The sequence below is a fragment of the Ambystoma mexicanum genome, chromosome 6q (assembly GCF_040938575.1).
Source record: "Ambystoma mexicanum isolate Mex_15411 chromosome 6q, UKY_AmexF1_1, whole genome shotgun sequence".
Taxonomy (NCBI): Eukaryota; Metazoa; Chordata; class Amphibia; order Caudata; family Ambystomatidae; genus Ambystoma; species Ambystoma mexicanum.
This window is the reverse complement of record NC_090937.1, coordinates 130,878,242-130,895,887: the sequence shown is the minus strand read 5'-3', so window position 1 is coordinate 130,895,887 and position 17,646 is coordinate 130,878,242. Positions and strand designations below refer to the sequence as shown.

Below are 17,646 nucleotides of genomic sequence, written 5' to 3'. Positions count from 1 at the left end.
GGTCGAAATCAATTTGAGTCTGAACATATTCATAAAACGTAGTACCTATAGCTGTTTATCAATCAAAATATGAGTAAAAAGATGGACCACTGTGGTGTCTGTGGAAGCAATTATTTCTTTTTATATTTGACATGGTGGTTTATATATCATTTATACACATAACCTAACACAAACAAGAATTGTTTAATTATCTTCACATGGCTATTACTCAGTTTTTGATTGGTATAACAGCATTTTAAAGGAGTTGGATTTCTTCTTTATTTCCATAATTCTTATATTAATCTAGATATCTACAGCGTAGCTCAGGTAAAAAAAAGTAAGTTGTTGGATCAAGTCTAGTAGGAGATGAATACATAAGTAAAACATTAAGAGTGAGAGAAAGGATACCTGAGGTACTCCACATCTGGTTATTTTAGAATGTGGAGTACAAACACCCATTTTAACAGTTTGTGCAAAGTTGGAAAAAAAACAAGCTAATCCAGGCAAGTAGTGCCCTCCCAAAATGCAATTCAATTCAGTTATGATGTCAGGTAGGACTAGTCCAAAGTATCAAAAGTTGAGGATAGATCGAGGAGCGCTGTTGCTCACCACTGCAATGGCCACCTGACATAAGTGCTCCGGCCCAACTGATATCCGTTTGTGAATTAATCCGGTTTTTGGAGCCGTCTGTGGAACAACGATCGACGGATGGAGTCGAGTGAAGTAGGATGCATATGCATGTGAAATCCTGGCATCAGCGGGGCAGTGCTTCCCGAGATGTTCTGCATGTACTGTTCACTGAGGAGGAGCTGCTGCGCTGACCGCGCCATGGAACCAGAGACTTAAGGCCCCTAGTCGCAGACACTCTGGACAGCTTAAGCATAGAGAGGAGAGGCCCGGTAGTGACGGCGCTCACAGGACTGGCGGCTGAGCCAACTACAACCTGCTGAGACCATCCCCCCCTCGGCGTGTGTCCGCCTCTGAAGTTTGATGCAGAGTGGAGCGTGATTGCCGTTGCGGGCGCTCGACTGGGAACGGTAAATCTAGGTGGCAGAGGGGAGAGCCTGCGTGGGTCTGCTGGATTGTCACGGGCGGTGATGAGGTCCTGACAAATGGACCACTCAGCCCAGGCCGCGGAGAGACCAGATATCTGTAACACATTGCGGGGTGGGCGGATCGGCCCGTGCAGTGGAACCCACGGGGTGGAGGCTCAGTCGGTACCCCCCCAGAAGAGAAGCGTGTAGCACACAGCGAGCGGAGAAAGGCTCAGATGAGATGAATCCTGGGGTAAAGTACCATTTCGGCTGTAGACACACGTGGACACGGAGCAGCAGGTCAAATGAGGAAACCACACTCCCTGATGATCACGAGGTAACAGGAACTGAACTATCCTCTACACGTTCGGTGGGCAAATAACACAAAATATAAACATTAATACGCATGTACACTGATCGAGATCTATTCATATGTAAACAGCGGATTGACCTCGTGGTGGATCAAACGTGATACACTTAAAACTGTGCCACATGCTGGCTAAAACATTTGCCAATTGTCACGTCCATATGTGGGAGAACACAGTCCATTGCGCTAACCATGCAGGGTTTACAGGGACTGGGCCCACCTCCATTTAGAGACTTATTGCTTTTGTGGGACTGGATTTGTGTCAGAGTTGGGTGCAGGGTCTGGTGTTCATGGCTCCGCGCCCTTAAGAGACTGTGGCAAGTATCATCACTCAACTGCGTGACATTGAAGCCCTAATCCGGATAAGTCGTTGAATCTGGCTGGCAGGTGGCGATCAGACCGGGAACTGTGAGCGGAACATTAACAACCCTGGTTCTTGTATGATGTGCTGGGAGGGCTGAACTCACACGATTGGTGTGGGGGACGGAGTCCTTGGATCCACGCGATCCCCTATACTGTAATTCTCCTACTGCTCCCAGGCAACTCATGTTGGCCGGATAACATCTACAGAACCTGTGAGCGTGACTGAAATACAACCAACTGGATCCCTGTCCCGCAGACGTTAATTACCCCGAGCAGGTTGTGGTGGTTGGGCCTACTGCTGCAGCTGCCATGGGAAACACACGGAAGCAAGAAAAAATGATGGAGGGTACAGGCACCAGGAACAAAGGGCCAATGGACTTGTTCACCAGCAGCGAGGCAACAATCCCTGAGCAGGAGCCACCGGCTGCATCCGGCTCCAACCCAGACACAGATGTTGGCGACAGAATGGAGCGCTTGATAACCATAGTGCAAAATGGCTTCCTGTCTATTAATGTCAAGCTAGATTACATTGTTAATACTATCGGTGCACTGAAAACAAGGGTAGACAAAGAAAGCCTGGGACTCACGGAAGCAGAGAACAGAATTGGCGTCAATGAAGAAACCATCACACAGCATGACCGAGACATAGCTCAGATCAGAGAAGGTCTGACCAAGATGCAGAATAAATGTGAGGATCTCGAATCGCGGACCCGTAGAAACAACGTTCGTATTGTGGGTGTATCTGAAAAATATGGTAAGGGCGCAATGGAGCAGCAGGTGGAGTCACTCCTTAAACTTAACATTGGAGCTGACTCCTTTTCGGACCACTTCCTGGTCGAGCGAGCACACACACTCTGGCTCCTGTTCTGAGACCGGGGGCTCCGCCGTGCACGATCATCGCACGGCTCCTCAACTATAGAGATACAACCCTTAAGATGGCAAGAGAACACTACAATATGAGGAAAGCCACATTCATATCTACCTGGATTTCACTGCGGGAGTGCAAGCCAGTCAAAGATCATACAAACCAGTGAAGCGACTACTAAGAGCACGGCGGGTCCCACACGCACTAATATTTCCGGCTAAGATGAGAATTCAATATGGGGGTAGGGCGCACTTTTTTGAAACTGCAGCCACTGCCTTGGCCTATGTCGAGGCCTCGATACCTTTGCCCCAAGACACCGTGGGCCGGACCAGAATGGCGGACCCTCACCAGCGGCGGAGGGCCAGGATGCTGTTGAATGACCCCAAAAATGCACTGATATCCTTGTTTGTTTGGAATGTTGCTCGGCTCCCATAGGGGGCTCCATGTAACATTGAAGATGGGCCGTGAGCCTGATCTGGTGGCCGTGTGATGGCAACGTGGCACCCTCAGGAGAGTTCCTACAGGTTAAGAGGGATCCTTGTAAAGTTGGGCAGATGATGTGGATGGGGGTGGTTCGGGATTGGGAATGTTATGGTTTGTTGTTGTCTCATGGACGAGTTGGGGTTCTGGAGGGATGGTGGGGGAAATACATGTTAAAGTTTTGGTAGAAAAGTGGTCTCACAGATGCTGGTGCTACACGCGTCATGAAGGTACAAGAACTATTGGACACAATGGTTTGTCTCAATGCACATATATGAAGCCCTGGTGATGGGTTAAAGATATACTTACTATCCTGGAATGTTCGGGGGTTAAACAATCCGATGAAGGCCAGAAAGGTTGGGAACTATGTCACCAGACATGACCCCCAGAGTCTGATGTTACAAGAAACACATGCACAAGGATCTGTTAACATGAACATTTTACCCAAATGGGGCAAGCTACGATATTACACAGATTATTCATCCCAGTCCAGGGGAGTGATCACCATCAAACACCACTCGTTGGGGTTTCAGACCAAGGGACACAGGTAGACCTAATGGGAAGATATGTCTTGGATTGGGGGAAAGTAGCAGGCAAGCAAGTAACATTGGTCAATACCCATGGCCCCAATATCGATGACCTAGACTTTACTTAAGCAAATTTGAGACCCTCGACACACTGGATACATCCATCATAATATGGGGAGGAGACTTCAACGTGGCCCTTGACCCCACACTGGATAGATCCACTACTACAGTGAGAGCGCCCACCAAGACGGTACTAACACTGGGTCAACTTCTTTTACAACTGTCATTGATAGATACATGGCGTGTACTGCACCCTGATATTAGGCGATACAAATACTACTCCTCTGTACATGATAGTGAGTCACATATAGATTACTGGTTCCTGTCCTCAAATAGGTCGGATGCATTGAAGAACTGTGAAATATTGCCCTGTACGCTATCTGATTACTCCCCTGTGTTGCTGGAACTTAGGCTGAGACACACCCCCAGACCGGTCAGGAGATGGAGAATGCCCAGTGGGATACTTAGGGATCCAAATGTGGTTGAGTCTTTGCATGTTGAAATAGCTAACTTTTTCGCGGATAATGTGGGGATGGTGGATCTGGTCTCCACAGTCTGGGAAACCTTCAAGGTTTGGGTCAGGGGAGTCCTGATATTGAAGTCCACGGGTCTCCTGAAATGTGTGCGGCGGGAAGTCGAGGGGGTGGAAAATGAATTAAGCAATTTAGAAGAAACCTACAGTTGTACACATGACAGGGACACCCTCGCTGAAATACACAAACTCCTTAGAGACTTTGACAGTCTGGCTGTCAGAGAGACACGATATATAGCAGCCTCTGGGGTTCTAAAGAAAGGTGGCTGAGATGCTGGCAGAAATTACTCAGATACCCTCTCATTTGACACCTCAAAATTATTTGGAGACATCGGCAAGTGCTCCAAAAAATTAGAAGGTTAGTCAATGTCTCATGTGCGGTGGCCAGAAAATGTATCCTACAAGCTTGAAAAAGCCCAACACCGTCAAACATGAACACTTTCCTTCGTGAACTGACGTATGTTAATGAATGTGAGGAGCAATATGTCTTGACCCAGCCTGGCACCAGTAGACCAAAAGACATATGGGGCCTTTTCCGGTTGTATCTGTGTGAAATGCTTTCTGACGATGAAACCTCCATGTAACCTGTATTACACCATTGTGATTACGAGAATTACCCTTGTATGATATACTGAATATGATGTGAAATGGCACTGATGTATCTGATGTGACCATTAATAAAAAGAAGTTTACAAAAAAACGTTGAGGACAGATCGATTTACAATCAAAGTTGGCACTGAACTACAGATGACACCTCTGATGAAGCAGCTACAAAGTAAAAAGCTAGTACACAATGTTGTGGTTTATCACACGGTCACACTCAACTCAGGGAGTTCCTTTCCCCCCAATCAATAGTGGTGCACAACAGAGCACTATTCTTTTGTTATGTTTCACTTTGGTAAGGCCTCCAACCCGTCTCGCACCCAACCTCAACAAATACCCGATGCCACAATGGACTAGGAACCAGGCCGGTGTTTAGTAAGAATATAAATGTATTAGCATCAGCCACCAATGCTGTTCCAACACAAGAACAAAAATGACTACCGTAATGGCACCAACACAAAGATAATACTGAGATTTGCAGTCACAATTTCCCACAGCTTTCTTTTCAAATCACCCACCAAACAGAAAAAAAAAACAATTTAAACACATATTGGTTGCTGATTTGGTTATAATACATTTTCCTCCCAGCAACCTTCACCCTCCAAACATCATTTATACTTGGCCTCTCTGAATTGAAGGCCAGTGGTATAGAGTGGAAACACAATGGGAAAACAGTTTTTGGGTTCTGATAAGAAACACAATGGGAAAACAGTTTTTGGGTTCTGATAAAAATGCACTATTTGGAAAAGGGTTTCAAGGGGAAACATTGTTTTTTTCACTTATTACCACAAATGCAATATGAGAGAAAGAAAAGCAATGGGAAAATATGTTTTTCCACCCCTAAAAAGAACAGGCAGAGCTTTGTGGTTAGTGTCAGACCACAATGGGAACAAAGAGGCAATTTCTTTTTTTCCCACGACACATGCAAAGGAAATACAAGGTTTCACACTTCTAATTTAAAATGAAGGAGATCAACGGAGAATTTGGTTTTGCATCCTGCACCCTCACTTGGAAATAGGGTTTTGGGATTAATTCTTTTGGCAAATCATTAGTTCTATACCGACTCAAAACACAATGGAAAGAGTTTGCTAGTTTTGAATGCTAAAAAACACCCCATGATTTCTATAGGGAAATTAACTGATTTACTTTAATTAAATATGCTAAGGATCTACATAGACAAACAGGGTATTTTGCTATGGGGAATAACTAAAACAATGCCTGAAAATGCAAGGCCTACGCAATCTATGGCTTTGGGATAGTTTTAGTTACAGGAGAGGCCTTGTCATGGACATCAGGGAACAGCAGGGCACATCTGGGACAGCAAGAGTGTCAGTCAAGGATAGTTCCCTCTGACTCCTCCAAGGGGTCCCAGTTGGCTTCTATGTCTACTGGTCCCTTTCTCCAATGCAAGATTTGGGGCCTCTCTGCTTGGATGTTTCTCGAAAGAGTTCAGCATCAGGTTAGCTCCTGAAATAAGTGAAAAACCCAAAACCCAGTTCTGATACAAACTGGTTTATTTATAGGGCAAATGATATCACAAACCTGTCATGATTCCCACAAAAGGGATTGGTTGGTTTTCTCTATCCACCTCCCACGTGTGTGCTAATAGGACAAGGTGATGAATGGTGTGATTTAGGAAAGCTGTGGGAGGAGAAAGCTTTGTCATACCAATCTGACATGTGCGCTTGGCCTGTTCAAACTCTGAAAATCTATCAACATTGCAACTACCCCAATTTTTCAGATCTTTACCTCTATGGATATATTTTTAAGAACTACATTTTAAGGCACATCAGATGATGCTAATTTGAAGTTGGCATGCCCTTCCTATGCAGAGATATGTTTTTTCTTCATTTACAAAGGAGCCATATCAGTGAAAAATATGCCACTTCATAGTTCATCGCACCAACTTCCAAATCTCTTGGAATCAAGGGAAGGCCCAAATCAAATTTTCATTGATAACTTTGGTTATGTTTATCACACAAAAATCTTTTTGGCATGGTTCCAAGGAGGTTACTGCCACCTTTAATAAAAGTCTGGCATGACCATTGGGGCATATATGATGCCCTTTTTATACTATAATATGTATGTTTCTATTAACTAAACTACAGCCTCACCACTGTTCTTTTAAGTTGCATTTCTCCTTAAGCATGTGATCAGCCAGAGGCTGGCTCATGTTTATCTTCAGCTATCCCTTCTTTGCCTGTAATGGCCCTGGCTGCAACTCTAATATACCTGATTGATGGTTGACAACTAGACCTCCCTCTCCAGGATCAGCAAAGGAAAGATCTTGGAGGTTAAGTTTCTTTTTCAAGTGATATGCCCAGCTGCATGTAAACATTCTGAAATAAATGCCTTTTAAACTTACACACAAACATGACGTTTTATAAGGCACCTGGGCCTTATATCCATGTGTAATGTTTTCAGATTAATTGCAGACACTGTGCACCGCGGAATGGTGGGAATGGATGTTAGAAGGGTCAAACCGTACACTCATGTTTGCTTTAATAACATTCCTGGACGAATTAAACAAATGTTTGAATGAAAGTGAAACCGACACGGAAATAGTATCTACAGAAGTTGGTACTTAAGGACCTCCAGAAATGGTTTTTAGGTCGGACCTTTGCGCAACAATGCAATCCTGCACGCAGTAAGATGGATTAGCCTTAAGAAAGCGCGCATACTAAGATGTGGAGGGGAGCAAGCATTGTAGAACTGTTTGTTTTGTACTCTTTTCTTTTTTTAAATGTTTGTATAAACTGTATAAAAATAAAAAATAAAAATAAATAAATAAAGTAATGTACTTCTTTAATCTCACCGTTGCAAAAGACATGAGTATCACTTCTGGATTGTCCATATGTATAGGGCAGTTATATGAGAAAACCATATTCAAACTCTGAAAGTCTAATAAACACTTCTATCTGCATACTGTTATTTGTATGAGGAAAAATAAGTTAGTTTATTTTCTTTATAATTGCAAAAGGCTTGGGTTTACTTGAAATTACTTGAGCACAATCTGGTATTGCATTGAAGATAATGTACACACAGTTATCTGTCTCTTTAAGTAAAACATGTAGCTTTCCATGGATTTAGTAAAACAGCAATGTCAGCCACATGTCTTTCTATTCCTTGCCGAAATGCACTGCACATATCCTTACACTTTTGAACTTCCCACCAAATGTCTCCTTCATTTGAGATGTAGGCCTGTCTTTAATTCAATAGTCCTCATGTCCGACATCACCATTTCTGTGCTGGCTTTAGACTTCAATGGGACTTTACAAATCACTCTGGCCTTTTTATTTCTGGCATTCAGGGGCTATATTTCACCCCACAACAAAACATCTATTGTGTTGGACCCATTTTAATTGGGTCCAATAAAACATATCCGATCCTCCACATTGACTAAAGCAGACAAAATGGCGCGTTTATCTTTCTTTCTGGAGAAATTATGCAGGACTGTGCACAAAAAAGTCACATGTTAACGCATGCTTAATATTCTGTACGAGATCATATTCTGCGCGCTTTGCTTTCTATACTGCGTAGCTACCAACCTGCTGTCAGATTTGTCAGGGATTCTTGTGTGAACCTGACCCAGATGTAAATGAGCTTATTATCTAATAGACCACATGAAACACAGGCTCATTTGAAATTTCCTGCATTCGACCTCACATCAGACTGCTCCCGCGGCTGAGTCTCTTGTGTGGGTGCTAAGCAGGGGTTATCGCCACGTGCCGTAGGGGCAACTATGCAAGGGTGCACATCCCTGCACATGCATTTGCGAGACTCACTTGGTGAAGAGAGAGTTGTGACATCTCCTGCCTGTTCAGTCCTGCTTCAATACAAAAGGGCACTCTAGGATTTGTGACCGCTGCTAGCACAGGGATAAATGAAGGTTAAAAAGGTGTGACGTTAAATGAGAAATGCACAGCATGGCAGATCTAATTTGCCTTTATGGGTCGTGAGCAGGGGGCCTGATGCTGGGCTTCTCACAAGGTGTGCATAGGCAATTGCACTCATCACACTTCCTTTTTATTAGGGAGAAACTGTTTGATATGCCAGCAGACTTTAAAGTTGATGCAGTTATATATTAGAGAGTAAGACAGGCACTGGAGCATTGGAATGTGTTGGTTTGCAAGATTGTGAAAGCCAAATGGATGTGGGTCATTCAAAGAAGTGAGACTTATCTTTAAAAAAAAGTACTCATTTGGACTAGCATTGTGTGCAAATTGACTTACTGATGTTTATATCTAGTGTATGTTTGCCATATTGTTAAACACACCTGCATACATGTGTAGGATTACAAGGTGGTAGAAGAGCAACACAAGGGGGGAATTCCAGTGGCAGGATGGCAAATTGGTGATGTGTTAAGGGGCATATGGTTGTGAAATAGCTGCACACCCTTAAAAGTACAGCTAAACATTCATTGAAGAAAGTTCAATACTTAGAAACATTTGGGAATACACACATTTGGACATTGGATATCCTAGGTGTACATTCGAAGGAGACATGGGAAAGTGAATCAAAACGTGTGCACGTGTGTTGGCATTTGTGGAGTAAGAAAGGATATGTGATGTAAAAAAACTGGATTGCGGGGAAAAGAAAAGTAAATTTTTCTTGCATAGCAGCCTACCCTTACTTGAAAGTAAGTTAGCAACACATCAGACCAGCGCGGTTTTGTGAATCAGGTGTAACTCACACGTGTTTCTCTGACAGTCGAAACGAACACCTGATTTATTTATGAATTTCATTTATGTTTTAAAGTTCTCACCAGTTACTGGAAAAAACGACAACAAGCATGACTTAAACCAAAAACAGATTTTTTTAATCCACTGCTATCCACAGATGTTGGATGTGATCTGTGATTCCTGATTTGCAAGTATTATGACATAAGGTGAATTATGAGTAATTTATGCAGAATGCCTTCAAACTAAATGTTAGGGAAAAGGAATAAACAGGAAATAAATGTTTCGCACTAGTGACTAAAAATGTGTAATCGGGAAAAGGGGAAGCAACTCACATTTTACAGATTGTGTTATCTGCTTTAATGACATTAAATGTAAGCATGAACATTGACAGAAACATGCAATGTGTCCGCACAAGATATGGTCAAAGTGATTCTGAGTATTCTAAATTCAATGCATCAGTTTAAGAATACATATTTGACAGATGCCCTATCACACATGAATTAATTAATTAATTAATTAGTGAGTGTGATGAATTGCCATCTGGCAAGGGTGTAAAAGCTCTGTGTTTTTACACAATACAATTATGTGGGTAATTCCATCTCCGAAAGGGAAATCTGCTAATCAGATTCCCCATTTTACACTCCATACCAAAAGCATAGTATGTACTTGTGCCCTGCTGCATTAATATTTTGATTCACAACACCTATTCTTAAAGTGGTGGAGAGCAGGTTCAAAGGTCAAAGGTACCTGATTGACAGCTGCATTTATATCCAAGTCTCTGCAGCACAGGGGGTGCATTTAAAACATGCACACCTGTTCCAGAAACTGCATAACCCTGGGGATCCTGTCCTGCTGGCGCAATAAACTGTATAGATAAACCATACCTGACTTAGGGTATGGTGGCCAGCACCTCTCAGAGTTATCCTAGCCACCTTAAATGGATTTTGCACATTTGTCAGCCCTGTGGTCCACTTTCAGCTGTGGAAGATTATGTGTATTCCTCCCAGGCAACGCCCATCCCTGTCCACTGATCGGACGATAGCTTTGGAAGTATTGCTTCTCTTTGTTCAGGCAGGTAACACCCTTTCCCACGGGACAACCTCTCCCTAAGATGCTAGCCTTGAAAAAGAAACCAAGAGGCTCACCCAATAACAGAGAGCCATTCCTCACAGCAGGGGTCTGCATTTCTAAGGTAGAAGGAGAGGGGCGGAGTTAGGGTAGCCACAGAGGGATCGGTACTGTTTTGGGAGGGTTCTGCCATCTTGATTCTCTCTGCCTCTCTTTTTCATTGCTGTCCCCTCCAATTCCTCTGGAGCAAAGCACTTTGGGTGTGACATCATAAGGGCAACATAACACATTTAAAGAGTAGGGATTTGACCTATAAAGCAGGCTAGCATTAGTCCAATCACCTGGGGACCTTTGCCTATAAAAAAAGGAGTCAGCCGCCACTTTGTTGAATCATGTGGGAATAATCTTGAAGCATCTTTGGATCATCACATGAGAATATTTCGCACTATCCCTGCTGAGAGGGCAGTGCACTCTAAAGCCCATCCAGATGTAAGGTGATTGTTAGTGTTCCAAGGCAGTGACCAGCTATGTCCCCTAACCATCCCCAGGGACCATTGGGTGTGAATTCTGCGGCTGGACCATAAGCCTGCCTCTCTGCAAGCCACCCTGTTGCCTAGGCCCTACCATGTTGCAGGTTCACTGGAGGTGTTTGCCAGGCTACCCCATGTTTGGTAGCCCATGAAAAGGACTAGTATTGACCCTTGAGACCCTGGAGTGAGACTCAGAGCTTCTGTAAGCCAGAAAAGCTAATTCCCCTGTTCTTGATAACAACACACTCCTAGCAGTGACTCAAGTGCTCTCGACGATGAACAATCTAGCAGGACTCTTTGATGCTGCCCTTTGGTGTCCATTGTTCTCTGGACAGCCATCTGCTGTTTGACTCCATTTGCCACCACTCCGCACCAGCAAAAGTGCATCATTGCCTTAGCTGAAAGTGCAAAGTATCACTGCCTTGCCATGCTTGAACCACTGTCTGAAACACCAGCTTTGTCATCGATGCTCCTGTAAGTCGATCGACCTGACCATGGTGTTCCCAAAACAGAGACCTCTGAGCCTAGTATAAAATCTATTTGCCTGTGCATCCTGGTACTAGCTTCCCGCCGTTGATATGCGACTGCCGACTAAACCTGGAACTACCTGATCCTCACAGCATGAGAATACGATTAGAGAGAGGCCACCTTCCATTTGACCCCGACTCGATGCCAGTTTGCAGCTGAGCAATTGCTACTGTTGCATCCTCCACCTGAGCCGACATCACGATCAGCACAGAGAAGACTAGTTTGACGCAGTTGAACCACCAAGACATGTGCAAAGGGACTCTTGACCGATATCTGCCCTGGTCCATCTTTGGGCCCTAGAGACTGGATGGTAATTTGAGACGCCATTTACTCCCTTCATAACCCAGAGTGTTGCATGTATTCTATGTATTCATATTCTGTGTTTGTTCTACAGGGGTGGGTTTTTACAATGTTTTCTAGTTAGTTACTATTGTAAATGGTGTGTCTGATTTAAGTACATATTTTTATAGAACCACGATTGGATAGTCCTTTATTTTGGACTTTTATACTTCGATGTTTGGGTTGCTACTGCACCACATTCACCCCCCTCTTAAGGGTTATGCATTCTCACGGCCCACATTAACACAAAAGGCGGTATATCTCTTGACTGTGCCTGTTTTACCTGTATGATTATGTTGGCTCTTGGCTTGTAGAAGTGTGTGGGCTGAGTGGGCGTGTTAACCTCTACTCGTCCTTGTACACAAGCACGGCTGGAGTAAATTTATCAGAGTGAGCAAGTGAGCAGATTAATTAAACTATTGAATGGATTCCCATATATCGGGCCTGGTTAAAAAGTGTTTTTTTACAATGCAAAAGTCCCATTGAAAAATGCCTTGTATACCAGGCCCATATTATCTGAGTGCTTCGAGGTCATCTGGAATTATGTTTTCATATATACATGATATACAAAAATGTGCTCAATGTATGTCAGCAGTCATGTTGGTACGCACATGTTTGATCTAACATTATGGACAGTGTTACATAAACTGATAGATGTGCATTATCACGGGGCCAAAAATTGCCCCAATGCTAAAAACATGCTTTTAAGGCATTTCTGCCCCCACATCAATGTTTGCCCTTGTTCTCTTCCCTTGCCCTGCTTCAGAAATGCATTGAATGAAACGTTTTTAGCACTAGTTCAATTTGTGCACTAGTACTTATTGCACTTGCACTGGTGCATAGATTCTGCAATACCACCCTTAATCACAGTGAAGAATTTTAAATGTTTCACTGTGTGATTACCAGCACATAGTACCAATATTATCAGTACATGTAATTACATCACAAAGAAGGATGATGATGTCCATAACCTAACGTCTAGTAAAAAGATGGCAGAATCAGTGCTCCCACACTTGGTTTCGGAGATGGGGACGAAATAGGCACTCATAAAATCATTTTCCATGCAGCTTCAGATTCATTTAGTTCTCAGGCAAAGACAAGAACTATCCCCTAAGCATCTTCTTAGCATGTCCCCTAATGTTTGTTGTGTTAACAGGATTTTGTTACGCTATACCTCCCAACACCTGTAATTCTGTCTTTATTCTGATAACATAACTGATGCCATATTATTTGTTATCAATATCTGTTCTTGAGCTATGCAATATCAGGTTTATCAAGTATTGTTTTTCTTTTTTTTGTGTCCACTAGATAAGAAGGGATTAGTAATGGTGTGCTGTGACAAGAAGAGTGAAGGTGGTGTAGTTGGCATCTGTGATGAGGACATGTGCGATGTTGGAGTTGGGGACTGTGATAGGAAGAGTAAGGTGGTGGTAGTGAGGGACTGTTAAGAAGAAGAGCGAGTTGATGGCAATGATGATCTGTCACGAGGAAGAGTGAGTTGGTGATAGTAGGGTACTGTGATCAGAAAGAGTGATGTGATGGCAGTGAAGCACTGTGACGAGAAAGAGTGAGATTGTGGTCATAGGGGACTTTGATAAGGAAGGGTGAGTTGGTGTTAGTGGTGGTGGCAGTGGGAAATTGTGATTAGGAAGAGTAGCATAGTCGAAGTAGAGGGCTGTGAGTGGGTTTGCGGTAGTGGGCTACTGTGATGAGCAAGTGTCACATGGTGGCATAGGGGAATTATATTGAGGAACAGTGAGGTGATGTTAGTGTGGGAAAGTGATGAGGAAGAGTGAAGTGGGGTAGTGTGGACTGTGATGAGGAAGAGTGAGGTGGTATTAGTATGGATTGTGATGAGGAAGAGTGAATTAGTGGTATTGGGGTACAGTGACAAGAAAGCGTGAGTTGCTGGTATTGGAGTTCTCTGATGAGGAAGTTGGTGGCAGTGGCTTACTGTGACGAGGAAGATATAGGAAGATATAATAAATAAGCATTAGCTTTCTGCAGTCTTTTGTTATGCTCTATTTATTGAAATACTTAAGCAATTATAAGCATTGTTTTCAGACATCCAACACCCAAAGGGCATGCATCCGCCTAATAGAGCCCCCACACATTTTGAAGTAATTTAGGAAACAATTCCCGTAATTCTTTTTTATTATAAACAGACATATCCTAAATTAACTTAATATACTCTGCTTATCCTAACTACCCATCACAGAGATTGCCACATCGCATTATATTATAGTTTTGAAATATTTCCTCTTTTTTTTAACTTTGTGCTGATTTTCCAAATCAGAAAAAGGCTGGAAAAAAATTAATAAAACTACACTTTCCGCAACCCCAAAATGTTAACAAATCATCCATTGTTACCCTGCCCATATGCTCCCTGGCCTCAATACTGCCATACTTACACCCCCTATATCATATTAGGGCATGTTCCAACATTGATTTCAGAACTAGATTCTCGAATCGGGTAATGACAGACTTTCAGAAATTAAAATGTTTGCATCATCAATGTATCATAGGAGATAGATCGAACTTTTGGTTTGCGCGGCACCCCGCTCCACTCAAAAACAAACAAAAAAACACCAACTTGATAGATTTTTGCCCGACTTGCTTCTTACTTGGTGCAAATCCGTCCAGCAAAAAATGCACTTTTTCTTTATGGAAAATTAATGGGAGCAGGCTTAAAACTGTATCTTAACAACATTTTAATTTTTTTAACACATTGTTACCAACATTCAGATTCCAGGGGTGGCCTTTGTCAAAGCTTTTGTTTAGATAATTTCATCCAAATCCATCCAGCAAGTCAAAAGTTATTATCCTTTTCCTGACTATCTACTGCAAAGCACTACGGTTATAAGGAGCAGGGAGAACCCCTTTCTCAGTTGAATATTTAAAAATGACATGTTGCATTTACACCAAACCAGTCATGGAAATTAAGTCAATGCTTTGTATCCAAGTTGTTTCTTATCTTGTCCAAATCTGCCCGGCAGCTTTCGTGCTACAGCTGTTCAAAAACAGCACTTGTTCTTTATGGAAAAATTAACGGGAGCAGGCTGAAAATAAATTGGTTTTTTTTCTTTATAGCTTTTACATTTTGTAATGTATTATGTTCCCAAAATGATCAGTATGTGGGGTCCATGACAAATATTTTCTTTGAGAAACTTCATGTAAATCCATCCCTTAAGTCAAAGGACTTCATAGCGAGTTGGCCTGTAGCCCTTAAATGCAGCGATAATGGTATTACTGCTGCATTTAAGGTCTGGCCCTATCATAAGTTGGGTGCTAAAGTGGCTGTTTTACCGGCAACATTTTTCTGGAGGTGAAAATCCCATGTAACGCCCTGTATTACCGCCAGCTGTATTAGCGCACAGTATTAGCGCCGAAGATTCCCCATTGGGTCCGATGGACCCAATGGGGAATGGGGATTTTCAGTTAACACCCAACGCGTGATCCGGCAATAATACCACCGGATGGCGGGCGTTAACACTGTTACAGTTGGGCAGTATTACAGCCGGGATACCACCCAACTAGTGATGAGGCCCAAATGCTATTAGCAATTGAATTTTGGAAAAAATTAGCAGGTTTAATTTCTGAAAAGCCTCTCTGCTCCAAAGCACCTTGGGAGATATTGCTATTCTTTGGGAGCAGGACGAACCCCCTTGCTGATCGAAAACTTTTAAAACTTCTAGATGGATTTACCCCAAACCTGCCCTGGAAATGGCTTCATGTCCAAATCTTTCAAGAGGTTTTTGCGCTACTGCTGACCAAATTTTTTTCTTGTTTTATATATATATATGGGAAAAGGAGTGTGAGTAGTCTGAAACAACGTTTATGTTTGTCTTTCTTATTAGCAATTTCAAATCTGTTAATACTCAGTGTGGGGGGTGGGGAGGTGGGGTTTGAACTGAGGGGTTAGCATGACCAACATTTTGTTTGGAAAATGTCATCCATATTCGTCCACCAAGTCAAAAATTATTAGGAATAGAATGTTTAGGACTTCCTATGACTCATAGGTATATATATATATATATATATATATATATATATATATATATATATATATATATATATATATATATTATAGGGTGGCAGTCACTGAACTATAACTAATTCCATAGGAAACACAAACATTTTTTTTGCTAATAACATTCGATTTCCATGACAGATTTACCTGATATTTTGCTAACAAAATGTTTGTCCTGGGCCCCCACAAACCGGATATTTTGGGAAAGATGTGTTCAAAAATGAAAACATTATTAAGAAAGCTAAACAAAAGCTGTTTTTGGCCTACTGGCATTCATTTTCCCATAGAGGAAAAGTCAACATTTCTGTGCAGCAAAAGGCAAAAAACGCTGGACGGAATTGACCCAAATAAGAAACAACTTGGGCATGAAGCGTTTCTGGTGGGTGTGGGGGGTCGGATATTTAAAAAAAATATATATTTGATGGGGAAAGCGGAGCCCCTTCTCCCAGAAATATAGCTATAGCCTCCATGGCGCTTTGCAGCAGAGAGGCTTTTCAGAAAGGAAAATTCGCCATTCGATTAATGCAGTAGCATCGGGGAAATGTGAAAACGAAAAAAAGTACAAAAAAAATCTATTTGAAAGATGAACATTTTTGAAATCGCATCAGGCCAGAGTTGGAGAGATACAAAGAGGACATCTTGTGAGGTTGGGGATTTGGAGGTGCAATGGGGGACCAGTTTCAGTTCTGACATTTTTTGAATTATCAAGGCAATTTTGGGGGAATCGCACAATTATTGGGGGATTATTGAGGGGGTGTAAATTGATGAAAATAAATAAATGGTGTGTATCTGTTATGACCACATCTACTAGCCATGGGTAAATGGGTCTTTGTGACAGTGGCTCTAGAAACCTATTGGTGCAACGTGTGCAGTGCCACGGCTGAAGGCCATGGCTAGTTAGCCCTAAATAAAGCTATCAGTGCTGCATGTACAGTGGACATTGCCGAGGGTCATGGCTAATGTGCCCCAAGGAAACCTATTGCCACAATACGTACAGTTGACATGCTCGAAGGCCATGACTAATGGTCTTAATAGAAACATAGGGCCTCATTACGCGGTAGGTGGTAAGGGATTACTGGCACTGGTAAGGGCACTGATGCCGGTAATCCCTTACCACCCTATTCCGAGGTCCCTTAGCGGGTCCCTTCCTTAACGCCTAGTTTTACCAGGTGTTATGGAAGGGACCTGTTAAGGGACTTCAGAGCTAATAACGGTACCGCAATTTGATGCGGTACCGTTATTAGCTCCATCGCCATTCCCATTGAGCCCTATGGTTCCTGGAATGGGGACTTACCGGGTCCTCCAAGGTTGGAATGACCTGATAAGTCCCTATTTTGGGAACCCGGAATGCGGTAAGGGGGTAGCCATGGCGCTAAAAGCGCTATGGCTACCGTCTACCGCGTTATGAGGCCCATTGTGTTTTAAAATACACAGTGGGCACAGCCAAAGGTCGTGCTGAAGGTCATGGCTAGTGGGCCCCAATGAAACCTATATGCGGTATGTGTACAGTGGCCAGGGCCACAGGACATGGCTACGGTTCCCTGAGTAAACTATGATATAACAAAACCCTTGAAATTCACTGAAAATTCTTTGGCTGAATTTCAAGGGTTTTGTTGTGTTAAATCTGATCACCTCAACTGCCCCTTAACTAAAAGTACC

The 17,646-nt window shown here is 42.8% G+C and overlaps 1 protein-coding gene across 2 annotated transcripts in view; it reads left to right on the top strand.

Annotated features, from left to right (window-relative positions):
- The window catches only part of GRID2 (glutamate ionotropic receptor delta type subunit 2), a 2,892,146-nt gene that overhangs the window by 1,550,602 nt on the left and 1,323,898 nt on the right, over positions 1-17,646 (top strand). The window lies entirely within an intron of this gene.